A 6,652-nucleotide genomic window follows, 5' to 3' on the forward strand; every position below is an offset into this window, starting at 1 on the left:
TACCCTCTGCTGGAGCTGAGGTAGGTTTGTGTTTACACATTTGTCTTGAAGTTTACGATTCTCTATCCATCATCATATTTGACATATTACATCAATCCAACTACAAAAAAAAATCACATTACATTTTGCTACAATGTCTATTTACAAATATAAAGTTTTGGTTCTGAAATAATTGTTGAACGCAACAATTATCCTAACTTCCCTTCATTGGTGTACAACACATGAACAGTCATAGACCATACTTACCTACTTTCTTCAGCTCCCTTCCGGGAGCCAGCCAGTGGAGGGGGGCGTGAAGGGGCGGGGTGGCCGAAATCGCGTCATTTCGGCCCCGCCCCCTGTGACGTCATGACGCAAATTGCGTCATTTGACAGCGGGGGCGGGGCCAAACGCCGCGATTCACCGGGAATCGCGGCGTTTGGGATCTAATTCTGCCCACTTCACTAGGAAGTGGGGCACTTCCTAGTGAAGTGGGCAGAATTCGGGAGATTGCCACACTCGCCCGGGAGTCCGGGAGACTCTCACAAAATGCGGGAGTCTCCCGGACATTCCGGGAGAGTTGGCAAGTATGTCATAGACTGGGTATAGAAGGTGGAAAAGATGAGACAGATAGAGGATGGTGTGAACTACATACAGGACACCTAAATGAAGTTTCAATATATGATCCCCTTACTTGGACTTTTGTAACACTTTAGTGGTACACATATTCTAGGATCTCAGACCTTCCATTTCTGACAATACTATATTTATCACATTGACTTCATACATACTCCTTTGTAGAAACAGATTGTTCTGCACTTACAAAACCTCTCTGTTTTCATTTAGACCATACTGACTACTTGAAGAGCTATCAGCAGGTGAGACTGACTGCTGTACAAGGCACTTGACATACAGTGGAGCTGCACATGACACATTTCTGAATCAATAAAGCTGGGAAAAACAATTTTAGAATATTTCGAAACATCACAAGACTGTCATTATTTAACATATTTATCAGCTGCCTGTGAGCTCCAGTAATTGGTGTAATATGCTTATCTGTCCATATTGCACTTGAAGGGAATAGTACTCCCTGATGCTCAACTTGTCGTTAGATATGATTTGTCTAAAAGAACCTGATCACTGCAAAGATCCATGGCATAAGCTACCTGTGATGTATTTTCCTTTAAACAATCTTCTTTCTGTTGGGGCCTTTTTAAACATGAATGTGTGGTACTGCTAACTGCTTGATTATAGTGTAGGCCCTGTCCCACAGTTCCTGCGATCGATAGTCTGTAGTCTGTAGTGTTTGACTACGGTTAATCACCTGGCAATCCTTACCAACTACAATTTCTTGCTTCCTACTACAACCTCAGCTATCCCTTTATGCTTATGATATTCGATATGACTACAATGACCTGCAGGACATCTGTTATGACCTGCAATTCAACCTCCTAGGAATGTGCACCACGCACCAGCCAGCCCCAGTGTACTCTGCTGGAATTGTGTTCAATGAAATCTCAGCTCAGCTGTCTTGGAAGGTACTGGCCTGGAATGATAAGGGTTAATTTACCGCTTCGCTGGGCCAGTCCTGGGATATACACGTGTATAAGCTGGGTAAAAAAATAAAAAAAAATAGTTACAAATATTTAAAAAAATGAAAACTATATTTAAAAATAATATATTGACTATTGAAAAATTAAAAAAGCATTTTTTTTTTCATTAATCTTCCTTTGTCATCACTGAGATGGTGATAAAAGTACAAGTATTGCAGCGGTACTTGTGCCACTGTGATGGTTGCTAAATCGACTTCACCATGCAAAGCACCAGGAATCAGAACTCGGTGTATCTTACCACCGGCGGGGGTTACCTTTTGATGTGTGGGGTGAAGCCCTATTGCCAATGAATACACCATTTTTTGGCCGCCATAGGGATTTTTACCCTTTGATAAATATACCCCTTGGTTTTGCTACTCATTTGTTTTCATCTCATTTTAAATTGTCGGGAACTCACTTGATAATATGACATATTATGTGTGCATGTGCCCCCCCCCCCACCCCCAGACCCATTTTTTCTTCTCTACTGCTCCTGACAATATTTGCTACTCTGTTCTGTTTTTTTCTCTATTTGTTGCTTTCATAGAATCTTCAATAGACTGAATATTGAGAATAAGACAATATTAATCACACAAGAGAATTTCTCAGAAATTAACTGAATTTGAAATACAAGATTGGAGTGACCTAAAATGAGTATTGTAAGCTGTTATCTGTATTTTCCATTAATAGAACGTATCACTTAGAATGTAGGCTAACAGAAGAGGGGTGGATGGATCAATCTAATGTCCAGACATTAAAGCCAGAAGATAATTTAAAAGAGCATGACATCACAAATAAATAACCAATCACATCCCAAGATTCCACTTGACCCCAATATAACCACAAATCAGGAGAACCAGGGTGAAGAGTATGAAGTCAGTCACTTTGCTGGACATCGAAAGGGTTACTACAGCTGTACTGCTGAAGCAGAGCTTTGACCCACTTGCACAAATGAGAATGGGTTATTTAGAAATGGAGCAGACCAGATGTGTGGAGAGTGAAAGGGTAGAAATAAAGGAACAAAGGACGTTTGGAGAAATAAGGTGGGGTGTAAATAGAAAAAGGATCAGAAGAGTAGAGATGTAGCATAAAGAAGTATATATATATATATATATATATATATATATATCAAATGGAAAAAAATACATTAAACGTATTAAGAAAAGCGTTTAAAAGCTAGTGTGAGATGTACTAGAAGGAACAGAAAGGGAATAAAATGCTAAGTGCATTGTGTGGGGCAGGGCAGCAGAAGGCTCCTACATTAGAGAGGGCCACTCTCCCCAGCTCTCTTTAATCTTTTAATCTTTTCTATTTTAATCGCTTGCCGCTGAATTGTGTATAAAACAAAATAAATAAATTAATCACGCTGGCAGTGGCAGAAGGAAATCCTGGAATGGAATATTTAGCAATAAGTAGGGACGCACAGGACTTCGTTTAGATTTAGGAATAATTCCAGCCAAAAAGTGGAATTTAGCATCGCTGTAAATCATATTGCGCTGCAGGGGAACCAAATTCAAAATGTTAGATTTTGGAGGGGGAGTATCCTGGCTCGAATGTAAATCGCAGTTTGAAAATAAAGCTGCCCAGTATATGTGTGCTACATGCAAAAGCAGCTATTTTCCCTGCATACAAAAATAAAATAAAATGTGCACAGTTTGTCCAGGTGTAAAGTTGTCCTATTTTACTGGATTTGCTCCTACCTCTAAAGAAGGCCCAAAGTGAGTAATATATGAATGCAGATAATGCCATCCCTTCCATCTTTGTGGCATCATGTACTAAGGACATATAATATGTTTGTGTAATGAGCAATCTGTGTGCAAGGTGTTTTTTTTCTGTGCTGGTGAATTGCAAATGGTGCTAATATGTGTTAAGGTGCTAAAATTAGCATTGTCCACAAATAGTGTTGTGATTAACATTATGAGCAATTAAAACATAAACATTGATAACATCTTATAAAAACCTCATTAAAATAGCCATTAATCACAAAGAGGATATAAGAGCTCAGGATATTTAGTAAACTTATGCAGCTCAGCATTGCTGAATTATGCTTACTGCTAGAATCAATGTTCACCCACAGCTTTTCTGTTACCTTATTAGGTAAGCCTGATCGATTTCTGCTATAATACATGTTTTTACAAGCGTTATGCACTGCTTAATGAGACCAAATTCCATTGCTTGTTGGATGCGTAATATTTTGGGTAAACCTTTCTGGACTTGGAGTTGGTTGTCCCTTGCAAGATGCAGGTTAGACACAATAATGCAACTGGTTTTCAACATAAATGCAAATATGAGATTTCATCTTACTGGGAGAGATATTCTAATGCATTTTCAGTCCATAGAAAGTGCATATATTGAAGGCCCTTTGCCATAGTTGCCTACTCTCTCAGAAAGTCCGGGAGACTCTTGAATTTCTGGGAATCCTTCCGGACTCCCGGGAGAGTAGGGCAACCTCCTGGTTCCTAATCACCTCCCAATAGCAAAGTAGCGGGGGCGTGGTTAGGACGTGAATCGCTCGTCATCGCGGCCCAGCCCCCTGCTGTAAATGGTCGGAAAATGAGATGTCTGTTTAGGGGAGTGGCCAAATGACGCGATCCATTGGGCTTCGCCCCCCAACACACCCTCATCCCAGAGCAGCGCTTGTCAATGTTGGCAAGTATGCCCTTTACCAAGTGCACTGGATGTGTCACTGGTGTACTTTGGTGATCCGGCCAGTGCACATCTCAGGCTGCACACCTACTCTCTGACTTAGGGAGACACCTCTGTAAACTAAAAGTGTGCCAAGTTGTGCTGAGAGGCTGAACAATCTCAATCAGCACATTATGCAAAAGTGTAAACATCACATCAAAGTACAAACTTCTAGCACTTTACTATAGAACCATCCCTGTTAATTAAGGAATCTTTAGATTTAGTCGTAAGATACTGGTCTGTTTAGCCTCATTTATGGGGTATTTTAAACATGACAGTTTTCACTACTGTGGCCAGGCCCCGAGTTCTGGCCGCTGCACAAGATTTGTAAATGGACTCCGGTGCCAGAAGGGTTAATACCTGGCACTGGAGAAGTTAAATCACAGGGGCTGGCCGCCGCATGTGTAGAATTAATTAGTGTTTAATAAAGTAAAAATGTATTTTAAAATTTGCACTGCGGCACGGTGAACGTTATATCCTTGCAGCATTCAATAGGTTAAACCCCGGCGCTAGGAACCGTTGAATGTAGAAACATACATTTAAATAAATAAATTTAAATATTTAATGCATGGACACCGGTAATAGTTAATTCCTGGCACTAGGTGCCGGGAGTGGAAAATATTTGTAAAATATTTAAGTCATATTTGCCTAATCTCCCTGAATTTCCAGACTCCTGAAAGACTAGGCATCCTCCCGGACATGACAGAGAGAGGACTTATTGATGCAATTTTGCATTACTGAGCCCTGCCCCCTGCTATGAAGTGCCATGAATTTCGACAGCTCCCACCCCTTGTCACATGACTTCTCCTCCAGGCTCTCCCAGAAGAGAAGTTTGAAAAGTAGGCAAGTATGATTTAAGTGCAAATGAATTTAATGTATATAATATAGGGAATATACTTATCTGTGCCCTGGAAGTCCAGCAGCGGTCAAGGGGGTTTATGCAGAGTGGATCTCCCCGGCATACAGCTTGCAGTGGCTGCCGGAATGGTTTGCAGAGGAGCCACCTAGATTCAGTTGAATCCAAGAGATGCAGCGTCTCCTGGGGGATCCAGAAGTGGTTTTAGGTGGGAGATTTAAATATAAAGAGATTTAAAGAGGGAGGCTGAGCCCCTCTATCTCTGGCAGCTTGTGTACAGAGGGAAGTACACTCCACCTGCCACTAAAAACAATGTAAAAAGGTGTTAACCCCTCCAGGCTGATTCACGTGCAGGCTGCATGAATATGCCCAGATTGGTTAAATGAGGTAAGAAGCTGGTTTACCTCCTGCCAGGTTAGGACTGTAAAACTGTATAAAATGAACCCTGTTTGATCATGTAATGTAGTATATCATCTGATATTCAGGAGATGACTAGTACCTCTAACTAGTGTGTAATGGTTCTTGTCAAGACCCTTGAGCAATAAACATCACTGTTTGAAGATTCAACCCAACTCCTATTGCCTGCTGTATCCTGTGAGCAACAGGTAAGAGTTTACACTCTAACCCAGACATGTCAACTCAAAACCCCAATTGGGTCAAATAAGATTGTGTGTGTGGCAAGAAAAAGCTACTGTGCTCCCATGCTGCTTTTGCTCCCCTTCACCTATCTCCCCTGTTTCACACTTTGCCCTCCAAGCTGCTTTTGCTCCCTTTCACTTACCTTTTTATTGCCTTCTTTCTTCTCTTCTGTTTTCTTTTTTCTATTTTCTTCTCTTCTTCTCGTGGCTCCGCACTTCAAATATCGAGTGTGATGACGTCACGCCCAACATTCAGTGTGAAGTGTGGAGGGTGCTGGACGTCGCCGCATCAGATAAGTATTTTTATTTATTCCATCTCTGCAGTGCTTGGACTGTCATCCGTTTGAACTCTCTGTAGACCTGTTTTCTGTATATCCTGAGTCTCCAGCATTTGCGTGTATTGGTTATCCCTTTGACATTGTGAAAGATGTCAGCAGTCGACATATCTTTTGCTAACTTTTTACCGTTAATGATGGAGTACATGTGCTGTTTGGACTTTCTGTTGGATCAACTGTGACTTCCCACAACTTATCCCACTTTACCTGCATTTGCATGGTGAATTTCCATGTTGCATAATTCTCAAAGCCTTTTAATTTTGCAGAGCTCATACTGGTGCCTGTGCTGTGCATTTTTCTTTGTACTTGTGTACTGCATAAAGTACTTCTTGAAGTATCATCTTACTTTTATTCTTGCGTACCTCTGCCACCGTTCTTTTCGTTTAAGCGTTTACTTTAACACATGGTGCTGAGCCAATAATCTATTGTGTTATATCTTTGATGTTGTGAAAGGTGTCAGCGGTGTTAGGTGGATGTGAAGCCACAAATGCTTTTAACTTAAACAAGTTGCTGTTTATTGAACTTGGTAACAACAGAGTTGATGCAGGTACTCACGGTTGCTAGATG

Source organism: Mixophyes fleayi, chromosome 8 (genome assembly GCF_038048845.1).
Source record: "Mixophyes fleayi isolate aMixFle1 chromosome 8, aMixFle1.hap1, whole genome shotgun sequence".
NCBI classification, from domain to species: domain Eukaryota; kingdom Metazoa; phylum Chordata; class Amphibia; order Anura; family Limnodynastidae; genus Mixophyes; species Mixophyes fleayi.